Source organism: Pteronotus mesoamericanus, unplaced genomic scaffold, assembly GCF_021234165.1.
Source record: "Pteronotus mesoamericanus isolate MK-2021 breed Mesoamerican mustached bat unplaced genomic scaffold, CSHL_Meso_final contig_20, whole genome shotgun sequence".
NCBI lineage: Eukaryota > Metazoa > Chordata > Mammalia > Chiroptera > Mormoopidae > Pteronotus > Pteronotus mesoamericanus.
The window spans coordinates 95,703,680-95,716,463 of NW_026555085.1; the positions used below are offsets into that span (position 1 = coordinate 95,703,680).

The 12,784-nt window shown below is 46.1% G+C and overlaps 1 pseudogene; it reads right to left on the reverse strand.

Annotated features, from left to right (window-relative positions):
* Positions 1-4,402: 4,402 nt before the first annotated feature.
* Positions 4,403-5,328, reverse strand: LOC129066946 (phospholipid phosphatase 2-like; annotated as a pseudogene).
* Between the last annotated feature and the right edge of the window lie 7,456 nt (positions 5,329-12,784).

Here is a 12,784-nt window from a genome sequence, read left to right on the forward strand (position 1 = left end):
AAAATTACACAAAAGAGAACAGGTGTTTGGTTTTTTTAAATTTTTCTTTTGCTAAACTCTGCTTCTTGCCAATGCTTCACCACTGACCACCTAAGACCAAGACGAGGAAATGCATCGATAGAGCCCAGTGAATCCTGACCATCAGTCGGATGCCAGGCTCCTGGCCCGCATCCACGATGTGCTCCTCTCCCAGGCCCATGAGGAAGAGGGTGGACATTAGAGTCAGGCACACCCGGCTTCGCTTCTTAGCGCCACCACGTACAGGTTTTATGATGGGGCTTCCACTTCTTCATCAACACAATGGTTCCAGGAACACCTAGTTCAAAGGGTGAGGAGTATAAGAGGTACTCATTAAAATTGTAGTTGTTTTGTAATGCCTTAACTCAGCCCTTTCCTGTGAGGGAGAAGGCAGAAGCTTGAGAGTAATTTTCATATGAATGAACAAGTGAATGGGTGAATGAATGATCTGAAACTTATGTAATTCACTCCAAAACCTCTCCACCCATCACAAAGGTTAAAGCAGGAATGACTCATACTCCAACCCCCCTTCCCCGCTCCCCCAGGTTTCCATTTCAGGACTCCTTGTCCTTTGCAGAGCTTCCTGCACATTTCCCTTTTACCCATTTTCTCTGTGATTTGATGAATCGGGAGGAAAAACGGTGTAACTTATTGAGAGGCAACAGAACACACACACAGGCTCGCTGCTAGATTGCTTGGTTTGAATCCCTTTATTGTGAGACCTTGGGCGAGGCAATTTCCCTGTGTCCCTTTCCTCACCTGTGAAGAGAGAACAGTGCCACCTGGGCTGTGAAGATGACTTGGGTTAAATCACAGAGAGCAGCGAAGGACAGAGCCCGGTGTGCTTCTCTCCTTCCCGAGTCCTCTCCAACTGCGTGTCTGCACCCACGCCTTTATTCGGACAAATTTAGGTTTTTTACATTGTTTGAGTCATTTTGATTCTAAGTAACTCTCCTGTTTTCTTGTTCTTATCATACCTGGGCAAGTTCTATTTTGATTTTCCTCGGTTTCCTCATGTCTAAAATGGAAATAAGAACAGTACCACCCCACTGGGCTATTACGGGGCTTAAAAAGATAAATATCTAAAATACCTGGTATAGGACCACATATAGTAAGCTCTTGGTTCATATTGGCTATCACTATTCTAAGTGTTATTACCCTCTGTGAGCATTTATATTTAATGGAATTATTAATAGGTTTGGATTTACACTTGACATTTCATTATTGTTTTATACATCTCTGTTTTCATTTATGTTTTCCCCCTTACTGGTCACTCCATTTTTGTTAAACATTTTTAGGGTTTAACTGTTTCAATTTTTCTATTGATTTTAACTGTTTAACTGTTTTAATTTTTCTATTGATTTTTGTTCTCATTTGAAAATTATTTTCTCAGTGGTTGATACACCTTGACTTATCACAGTAATATTAACTAATATTAACTGATAAACCAAAATAAAAATCTTCTCTCCAAAATTGCTCCATTCTCTCTCCCTCCTTTGCATTACTATTGCCACATATATTATATCTCTATATATTATAAGCTCAATGATAAAATGTTGTATTTACTGACTTATGCAACTTTAAGTATTTTAAAGAAGTTAGATAAGAAGTGAGGAAAATATACCTTGTACTTATAGATTTTAAAAATTTGAATCTCAGTATTTACCATTTTCAGAGCTTTTCATTTTTTTCTCTGCATTTAAGTTACTGTCTGGTGTCATTTTCTTTCAGTCCAATGGAATTCCTTAGTATTTCTTGTAGGGCAAGTCTACTAGCATTGAATTCTCTGTTATTGTTTATCTGGTGAGGTAGTTATTTGACCTTCAGTTTTGAAGGATTTTTTTTTTTCTTCTGGGTATAGAATTCTTAGGTGACAGGTTGTTTTTTCCATAACTTTTAAATTTATCATCCCCTGTCTCTGGCCTCCGTTGCTTCAGTCCTTTGATGCTCACTTGTATCTGCTGCGCGGCTGAGTCACCTTTTCCTTGCTGCTTTCAAGATTTTCTCTCTCTCTCTCTCTCTCTTTTTTTTCCCCTGAACAGCATGACTATGATGTGTTTAGGTGTAGGTCTTTTTGTATGTATCCTATATGGGAGTCACGAAGATTCTTGAATGTGTAGATTGATGTTCTTCGTCAAGTTTAGGGTTTTCAGCCATTATTTTTTCAAATAATTTTTCTTTCCCTTTATCTATCCCTCTCCTCTGTGACTCTCATTAGTTACATGTCAGTTCCTTTGATGTTGTCCCACAAGTTTCTGAGGCTCTGTTCATTTTTCTTTAATCTTTTTTCCATTTTTGTTTTTCAAATTAGGTGATTTCTAGTCATTTGTTTTCAAGGGGACTGATTTTTTTCACCTGCCCCCTTGAATTTGAGGTTGAACTCTTACAGTGAATATTTCATTTCAGTTAGCAGCTATTTCAGCTCCAACATAAAAAATTTAGCTCTTTTCCCTATCATTTCTTTGTATTATTGAGAATTCCTATTTGTTGATTCATTGTTGTCATACTTTAATTCTTTAGACATGATTTCCTTTAGCTGTCTTAACACATTTATATTAGCTGTTTGAAGTCTTTGTTGACTAAAACCAGCATCTAGGGAGGCACATAAACAGATTCTTTTGACCTCTTTTATTTCTGAGTATAGGTCACATTTTATAATTTTTACTGAAAACTGAATATTTTAGACACCGTTTTATAGCAACTCTCGATTCTAATCCTTCCTAGAGTGGTTGCTCTTGGTGGTGCATCTTGTTGTTCATTCCTTTGTCTAGTGACTCATCTGTGTTAAATGTGTGAAATTTGTCTCTCTTACATTGTTTGGCCTCTGATGTTTCTGCTAGCTTCTTACACTAGTTTCTTGTTTTGGTTTTTAAGCTTGACCTCCTGGGAACTGCCCAGGATCTGCATAGCTTTGTGGTTATCCAACGACTGGACAGAGATTGCCTAACACCTGGGACCAGTGAGGCTTCTGTCCTCAGCGGATGGGCCCATGTGTCCATGAGGGAGGATATGGGACTGTCAGGCTGTTTTCAAGTCTTATCCAGCTTTTGCCCGGGCACTTTCTGGCCTCAGTTACACATGTTATACAGCCTCAGGCAGGAATGTGCTTGCCACAACCGCAGCCACAACCTCAGGGTAATGGACCCTGAGCCTTCCCTGCTCACCCACCAAATCAAGTGAGTTGCCTGGGACCATGGCCACAGCAACAAAGCTGTCAGTCCTTATGACGTGCCCTGCTGTGCTCCTGACCAGACTGTGGGGGGCGGGGAATAGAAGCAGGCCTAAGCAAGAACGCCATGGATATGCACTGTAATTACCCAAAGTTCAGCAGTTTTTTAAGCATAAGCACCTCTCATATTGTTGAATTACTTTGGCTACCTTGCAGAGTGCTGCAGTGGTTGTTTTTTGTCAGTTTTGTTCAGGTTGATACTTGCTTTTAGGAGTGAGGATTTACTGACCTCCTTACCTGGCCAGCTTTAGCTGGAAGTCCATCTCTCTACACTCCCTGTCTGTCCCTTATTATTTTTCTCAAAATACCAAGGAACAGAGTTGTCTGCTTGTGCCATATGTTATTTTCCCAGTGTTTAGAAAGCTTCTGGGGGAGTATTTAGCACTGTGTTGAACTTTTAAATCTACCATTGGGGTGTGTCACAGTTGGAATGCCTGACTCGGGGTAGAGCCGACCCACACAGTGGCTCCAGATCACATTCTCCAATGTAATGTATTCTTAAGCTTTTGGGGACATACACATTTGGGATTTCTCTCTTTAGATTTGCTTCTCTAAGAAGATGGCAAATCTTGAGGCAGCAAATTTTCATTACTTTTATTATGTGGACTATGGGAATTAAAAAGCTAGTTTGAAGTTCACAGTCACGGTTGTTTAACATTGCAATATTTGTAACTACCATAAAGCATAAAGCTAAGGCAAGGAGAGAGGTGTTCATTCAAGACAGAAACACGCTTTCTAATGAGATTGCCTACAGATTACCTGGGACACCAGCTTGAAGGTACAGGTGGGGTGAATTCCCTCCAATAGAGGCACCTGTGCAAGGACTGGATCACTGTAAACCAAAATGTTGAAGATCTCTCAGCAAATGGAATGATCTTTGACTTTCTTCCAACACTGAGTCGCAACGCATGCACAATCATACACTCAAGAGTAGCATTTTACAAAAACAGCATTTATCCAAATCTCTCTATCCCTTTCCTAACCCAAGAAAAAGACAGGACTATGGGACTTCTATTCATAATGGAGAGTCCCCCTCCAAACATTAAGGCCACCCTGGGCACCCACAGTCCAGCGCACAGGAGGCAAGATGAGTAGAAAGCCCTGCGGGAACCAACCTGGGGCACGTGGAGCCTGTCTAAAGCCCTCGTCACCATCTCAGGTGAGGGCCCACCAGCCCCGTGGACATGCTGACACACAGACGAGCCCTCTCCGGGGGGGCTTCCAGCTTCGGGATTTAGAGACTGGGTACCCATAGCTGTGGTCAGCTTTGCCCAGGGTCAGCCTCAGCATCAGTGACAGGCTGGGCTTCCATTCCGGCTCCTCTTCCTCCAACCAGTGCTGTGGGGCTGGGTTTTGAAGATGTCGGAGATGTAGCAAAGAGTGAGGCCAAAGACCAGTGTGCCCTGCAGGTGGCCTGAGAGGACATCATCCAGTGTTTGTGGTCAGACAGCATGTGTAGCCCACACAGAGACCAAAGGCCACTAGAAGGAGCTGCAGTGCGTGGGGGCGGGGAAGGAGAGGCTCAGCAGCTGTGCCCACCTCCAGCAGAGCTGCCTGCTCATAGAAGCAACAACATCATCAGTAGAACCCAAAGGAGGGGTAGAAAGATCATCTGGACTTGGTGGCATTGGCAGGGTTTCTTCCGCACACATTCTCCGCCTGCACACATAGAGAGAGCTGTTGACATGGCTCCAGGGAGGGTGACACACTGCCAGGAAGGTGGCTGCAGACGGCTGATCAGCGGCTTGGCCGGGCCTCAGGGACCGGCTCGCTGCAGCCCCCACAGGACTGTCCCTAGCACCTTGTAGACACCAGCCATGTAGCTGTCAAAGTCGGAGGTGGGAGTAGAGGTGGTAGGTGCACACCAGGTAGGCCTCTCGGGGCGGGACAAGGGTGATGGTGGCAGTGATGGTGATTCTGGCCAGGAGCCCATGGGTGATGGTGTCTGGACGGTAGGGACACCAGGTGGAGTCACTGCCACAGTGGAATCCTCGCTTGTGTGGGGCATTCAAGAGCGTCAGGACGGCAAAAGGCACAGAGGCCCCGCTCCGTGCTGCCCCTGCCCTGGGCAGCGACTGCATGGCCCATCGCGTCTGGCCAGGCTGCAGGGTCACTGAGGTTGGATATGCTGTTACTAATGAGGAAACTGAAGATTAACACAGTTAAGCGAGGTCCCCACGATCAGACACCTCAGGAACGGCAGGTATCGGATCACTCCTGACTATGAATGTGATGGGCGCTTCTTAACCCGGAGTTTGAGCTTCCTGGGGGTGACTTAAAGTCACAGCGGAGTCGCAGCAGACACAAAATTTTACTCCAGACCGGAGAAAATGTAAACAAGTGTTCACATTTTATGAACTTTCACGGCACAATGTGACTCTTCAAGGACCTACGGCAGATACCCAATGCTATGGCCCCGAGCTGGGGAGAAATGTGTTCCTCTTCTCTTCCGGCGGGTGGCCCTCAGGTAGGAAAGCTCGAGCAGCGCTTCTGCTATCATCCCTGACACTTGGTGCCAGCACCTTCGGGTTGTAAGGTCACACCAGGCACCTCTCCTGCCCCAGGAGCTGTGGGTGAGCTGCTGAGTGGTTATCTCTGTACTTTGGCATCAGCGGGAGCTCTATTTCTAGCTGCTGACCTGAGACCTTGGCACTGGAGGCAGCGGCACCCTCCCCAGCAGGAGGGCCTGCTTCAGAGGCGACAGTACCTGGGCCAGGGCCCCTCCCTCCCCTGGTCACAGACCAGCTCCTATCTCATGGCCCAGGAACAGGACCGTGGCAGGCCGCCAAGGCACTTGGTGTCTGTGGAGAAGGATCGAAGTAGTAGCTTTTGCCCTAACTAGATGAAATGGGGAAAAACAACCGGAACAAGGAAGCAATGGGCAAACATTTTCAACAGTGATTTTGAAAGTGTGTGGGAACACTTCAGTGGCCAGGCTACAGCGGAGGAAGGGGCTCCAAAGCGGCCGACTCGGGGCGGCTGTGCCCGGAGCCAGTGACCCAGCGGCCCTGGGACAGGCAGCGCTCTGGGAGGCTTTCCAGACTCCGTGCACCGCCAGCCCTTTCTCCAGCGCTGCAGCTGTCATCAGATGCCTTTTTTATTGAGAAATCAATAATTGCGGGGAAGGCCAATGAAAGGTTTGTGAGCTGGTGAACATTTTTGTGGACTGATCGAATGATTGCCTTCGCCCCAGGCTCGGCTGAGTTTAAGCTGTCAAGGTTCCTGAGTGTTTCCACAGGTGCCACGGGAAAGAGTGTGTGTCAATACCCAGGTGGGGGTGGGGGGGACCAGGGAATGACAAGGGGAGGGAGCCGTCAGCCCGAGGGATCCTGTCACCTCGTTGGGGGGCTGCCTTGCAGGCGCCCCAGCCCCTGAGCACACCAGACACAGGTGGTTCCTGGGACTCCACCAACCACAGCCCTTCCTTCACATGGAAGGGCAGGACTCAAGGGCCGGCCACGCTAGGGCTGCTCGGTGCTTCCCTAGGAAGGGATTACAGGCTAGGCCGAGTGACCCCTTCACTTATCCTTGACTGGATTATTAAATATTTTATTTTATTTTTTTTAAAAGATTTTATTTATTTATTTTTAGACAGAGGGGAAGGAGGGAGAAAAGGAGGGAAAGATCAACGTGTGGTTGTCTCTCGCGCGCCCCCTACCAGGGACCTGGCCCACAACCCAGGCAGGTGCCCTGGCTGGGAACTGAATGGGCGACCCTTTGGTTCACAGGCCGGCACTCAGTCCACTGAGCCACACCAGCCAGGGCTGATTATTAAGTATTTTAAAACACCCTTTAACAATCTTTACAATCCAATCCATTCTCGAGTGCTCTAATAAAAAAAAATATGTGTAAGAAATAGCATGAGCAGATTTATGAAAAGACAGGAGGTTTGGAAGAGAAGCTTGTTTTAATTACTTGGCAATGTCCTCAAGTAATTGCTGCTTCTGGCCCAGGATCATGAGAACCTGGGTCCAGGAAGCACAAAGACTTGGACCCCGAAAGCACGGAACCCAAGGAAGCTCCAGATCTTTTTCTACGGAAATAGCCGTTAAGCTTTGGCTTTGGTTTAACAAAAAAGCAGAAAGCCTATATCAGAGACCTTAAAGCAATGTGGAGATTTCTTATTTATTTTCTATGATTGTATAGAGTCAGAAAGAAAAAATAGATGACCTTTTATATCTTATTAATAATATTTTTATTAATAATATTGTTCTATTAATAAAACAAGAAGCTGTTCTTATGGCAAGAAGAGAGAATGAGCTTGGCCCTTTAAGATTTCCTGGGTCCCATTTCCAGGAGTGTGGGCTGACAGGTGAGTCCTCCTAGTTCCCAGGTCCCTGGCCTCTGTGATATTGGAGACCCAGTATCTCAGCAGTTCCCAGGGCTATGTGGGCCTTCAGGGTAAAAAGAAAAAAAGGCCACTGAGAGAAGAAACTGCTTGATGAAACACCACGGTGCTAGGAGCTCGTCTAGCCCTCGTCTAGCCAATAAAAAAGACTCAAAGCCCTGAACAAACAAGGTTTATCACCTGCCAAACTATGTCGCTATTCAGGTCCCATTCCCGCTGAGCTCTGAAAAGCCACATGTGTGCTCTCCTTGCCAAAGGGCAGGACCCAGCCCTGAGAAAGCAGCTGCAGAGGGGCCGGAACCCTCGCCTCCCCGATGTCAGCCCCCGCACTGAAGAACCAGCGACACCCACCGGCCTGGCAGGTGCCTCCGACAGGACCAGGACACCAACATCCCAGAGGCCCAAAGTGTTTACAGAACGCTCTGTGCCTACTACTCATGAGAGAAAACGCCATGTCCATTCCAAAGACAAACATAGAAGTCCCGGCCCCAACAAAATCCAATAAAAACTTGAGGGAAAAAAAGAAGAAAGATTTCTTTAGGGAAGCCAAGGAAGTGTTTTCCAGGGAAGGGCCCCAAACGGCAGCCAGATTGAGGTGGGGGAGAACTGGTCAAGAGCTGAGCTCACCCAGGTGGAAGTCACCCTGAGAAGTCTGGTCAGGAGCCTGGAGTCTGAAGGGCCCCCAGGTCATACCTAGAGTGGTTCTGCTACCAACTGTGTTTGTCTTGGGTTGGTAAATGTTTTCTGTAAAGGGCCAGAGAGCAAACATCTTACCTAAAGTAGCTGGCAGACATTTTTCATCTGTCTGTTTTTGTTTTACAACCTTTCAAACATATAAAACCCACTCTTGGGTCAAGAGTCTATAGCAACAGGCCACGGGCTGTCATCGGGACATTTGTCAGGTGTTGTCAGGCCACAAGTCCCGTCCTGTCCTCTCCACCCAGCTAAGAAGACAGACAATGCTTGTTTCCCTGTCAGCTTCTTATTCTGAGCCTGTGAAGTTGGTCGGAGAGGGGAGGGACTGAGCCTCAGGCCAAAGCCCCTGGAGAGTGAGCAGAATGTTGAGCGAGGTGGTTGAGAAGGAGCAGGTTTCAGGGGAAAAACAAAACAGGGGAAACCTGCAGTTCCTGAAACGCACTAGTGGACTCTGCCTGTGACTTCCAGGTGGCTCTTGGTTCCCCCACCCCATCGCTTCGCTGACGGATGGATTTCCCCCGCAAGCAGGTAGACTTCTGGAGCAGGGTAGTGGTTTCAAAGTTGGTTTTTCTTTAACAAAAGGAGTCTCATTTGGAGGAAAGCTGTTCCCTCAGAAAGCGCTTCGCCCAGGATTCAGCAAGAGCCCTGGTCAGGGAGCCTCCTCATGGGAAACCAGGGGCCTGTACCACCTGGGCCCTCGTTCCCCGAAACCAACATACTCCATACACTCCAAGTGCTCACCGGGAGCAGAGTGAGCCATTAGGATTCTGCCCCTTTCAGTAAATTGCCCGTTGCCATTTATTTGGGGCATACCAAAACTGTTTTTCTTTTTTTAGCTAAACACTGAATCCAATGTCTCCTCATGCAACAACAGAACTACCTTTTTCTTTGTCTTTTAAAATTATTATTATTACGGCAACTTGGGTTTTAAAAAACACATCATTCTCCTTGTCACAATTTAAATGTTTAAAATTGTTTCTCCCCTCATTACTCTATTCACATTGTTGAGCTTTGGACGTCATCTCTCTCCATTTTTTCCTTGTCTTATATAATTAGTGCTTTTTTCCTACAAAAACAGGAGAATATTATAGGAAACATTCTATATACTTTTTTAAATTTAAGAATATGTAGTAGAGCTATTCCCCAATAAATAACATATTTTGACCTTATTTTTTAAAATTGTTGTTATAGTAAATATTGCATGTCGTGTACTATCACTTACTCAGCAAGGCCCCTGCTGACTGACATCTCAGTTGCTAAGAACTAGTATAAAAGGAAGTATGTTTCTAACTGGCATGATGAGAGTTATCTATGTGGAAAATAACAAAGGAACCCCTTCCTTTACATCAACTACAAAATGATTCCACATTGATTACAGACCTACTAGAGGAAAATACAAGCAAACATTTGCATAATCATGGAGTAAAAAGTCCTTAATGTGGACGATCCAGAATCTATAAAGGAAAAAGAACCTTTCAGATTCAAAGACACAAAAATTAAAACTTTCTGTATAACTAAAGGAACTGTATAAAGTTAAGACAAATCATATATAGGGTTAATTTTTCTAATATACAAAGAGTTCCTTGGACATTGTATACAAAAATTAAAAAAAACAATTAAACAATAGAGAATAAAACAGACTTTGCACAGAGGTAATACAAATGCAACAATACAAAATATAAACTAGCTACTAAAATTCAAACTTTAAAAACGAAGACCTACTATTGCCCTCAATATTTTAGAAAACTGATAACATCTAGTCCAGCCATCTGAACTTGTCTGCACTTGGAATTACCCAGAGAACTTCAAACAAATGCTGATCCCCAGAGACCACGTTTTACTTGGTTTGGAGTGGGTCTGGAGTTCTACTTTTTAAAAAGCTCTCTGAGGAACTCTAATGTACAGAATTTGGACAGTAAATATTTGGGAATAATTCCCATAATTTGTAAACCACTGCTTTAGATTTAGGGAGGGTCTGAGGAAGAGAGTTCTCTTTCCCACTGTGGGTGGGATTGTACAGCATTGCAACTTTTCAGAAAATGACCTGGAAAAACTATTTATTAAAAGTTAGGACGTACAGACCTTTTTGATTCAGTAATGCCAACCTAAAACCATGCACCTATGGGAAATTCATGCTGTACCACACAAAGACAGGCGCGCATATGCAGGCCAGCCTGTTCCCTGCAATGTTAACGGCAGAAACCTGGGAGAAAACAACTGTTGAAAAAAGAGACTGAGCTTTCCAATGCAGCAACGATGTGAATGTCTATACTGACATGTCTGAGGAATAGTGCTACGTGAACAATGCCAGTCACAGAGTAATAAAAATAGATCCAGTTGAAAAAAAACAAAAACAAACACGCTTACATGCTGTTTGAATAAGAAAACAAAAAGGCACAGAAAGGTAACATCAAATTGGGAACCAGTTGAGGGGGGAGATAGGAAGCCGTTAATTTTTATTTAAAAAGCAAGAGAATATTTTGTGATTCAAATGGTTGATTTTTCTTTAACAACAACCTTTAACATAGAAAATATAAAAACGAGGAAGGGTGTTTGTCCTGTGATATATCAAAACATAACAAAGCAACTAATATACTGTACTAGTGTATTATAGTTACACAGGCTTGTAGCCTATGTTTATAGTATATGTTATGCCTTATTATATTTCTGGAATATATACAGGTACATTATTGTTTTAATCAGTTCTATTGTGTACTGCCCAGAAGCAGAACGCGTCCCTGCAGTGTCCGGGAACCTGCAAATCCCATCGGGAGGTGCGGTGCGTTGGCGGGGAAGGTGAGCTGCGCTGCGGGGTTTGGGGTTGGGGGAGCTGCCTGGAACTGCTCTGGGTGTTGGCAGCTGCTGGGCGGCCTCACCCTCGGAGCCGGGCCGCTTCCTCGGGAAAGCCGGGCAAGCCTTAGGCTGGTCCGGGAACGCGCCCGTGGGAGGCCCCGAGACGTCTCTTCAGCCAGGGAGACGTGGGCTCGTCCTCAGCCACCTCTGACACCGCATGTAGTCATCGGTGGCACCGCGGACAAAGGACTTTCTTCTCCTGCATTAGGTAATAGGTAGAAAAGCAATTTGCAAGGCTGATTCATCGTACTGTGACCTTTGCATTTGGGAAAGATCACATCCGAGTCCCAAATGGCTTCCCCGGCTCCCCAGAGAAAATGTTCCTTATCGTTCGGGGTGTGTTACACTTTCCACCTTCCTCTGCCTTCCAGGACGCTGCTTCCACTGCAGCGTTGCAAGGAATTTGTCGGGTCCCCGCTTTCTGCCTAACTAACGGGAACAGGGCTCTCCCCGCCTTGGGACGCTCTCCCCTGCCCCGCGGAGAGGCTGCTGAGCAGAGGCTGCGGGAAGCGCCCCCAGGTCACGAGAAAGCTGTTCCCTCGAAGTTAGGGCCGTCCGCGGCATTCCCACGTCGACTCCTGGTGGATATTTTAAAACTCTGAGGGGGGAGTTAATAAGCCAGAAGCTAAAGGATTGAAGTCCATTCTTTTCATTTCTCTGTCTCTGGGTTGCTTTAGGAATGACAACAGCCCCCACTGCCACAATGTATTATTACCTCTAAAACTGAAATGACCAGTCCTGGTAAAAACACCTCCTCTCATCACCCCAGTTAACTTCTTGCTGCTGCCTATGACTAAGCTGAAAACGGCCTCGAAGCTCGTCATCCGCTCCACCTGCCTCCATCTCCGCAGACTAACACCTACGCGCTTCAAAAGCGCACCCCACCGTAACAGGGACCAGGTGACACAGCAGTGAAAGGGACAGAAAATTTGCTGGCAGAAAATTAGGACAGATCTAACGGACTTAATCTCCCTTTTCTCCCCTAAATGAGAAAGTGTTTCCATTTGCTTCCTTTCTGGCCTCCTCAGTGGCCTTCATCCCAAGTTTCAGGACACAGCTGGGGAAGGGAGATACAGACCCTCCTGCGTGTCCAAGGCCCAGGGAGGGCTGCTTTCACCGGGCAATGAAACACGGAGCGATGCGCTCCTGGCTGCGACGCGGCTCCTGAGGACTTTGGAGCAGTTTCTGCCCCACGGGGGGCATTCAAAAAACACTTGCGAAGTGACAGGATGCCACTCCTCCGGGCGGGCGTTCCAGGACCTGCCCAGCACGTGCTCGGAGAATATTTCATTTCTGCACAATTCCCTGTGACTCTGTTTGGTGACTGCGGCGGCGGACTGGTGGGCGGGGCAGAGGCCCGACCGGCCCAGCTCCTTGAGACCCCGCGGTTCTGGCCACGATGGGCCTTCATAAACCAACTCTGTCCACTTGTTCTGTTTGTTTGTTTGCTTTACGATCCCTTATGTGACTTGTTAATACAATTTTGTAGCTTTGATTTCTTAATAATTGGCTCCAGGGCATGGGCTGCAAGTCAGTCTACCCCAAGCTGCCTTTTTACAGTAAATCTCAGCCCTCAGCTTGCTGAATTTCCCACCCAAGCCTTTCAAAGGCACGTCTTCTTACTTATTACAAAAATAAGG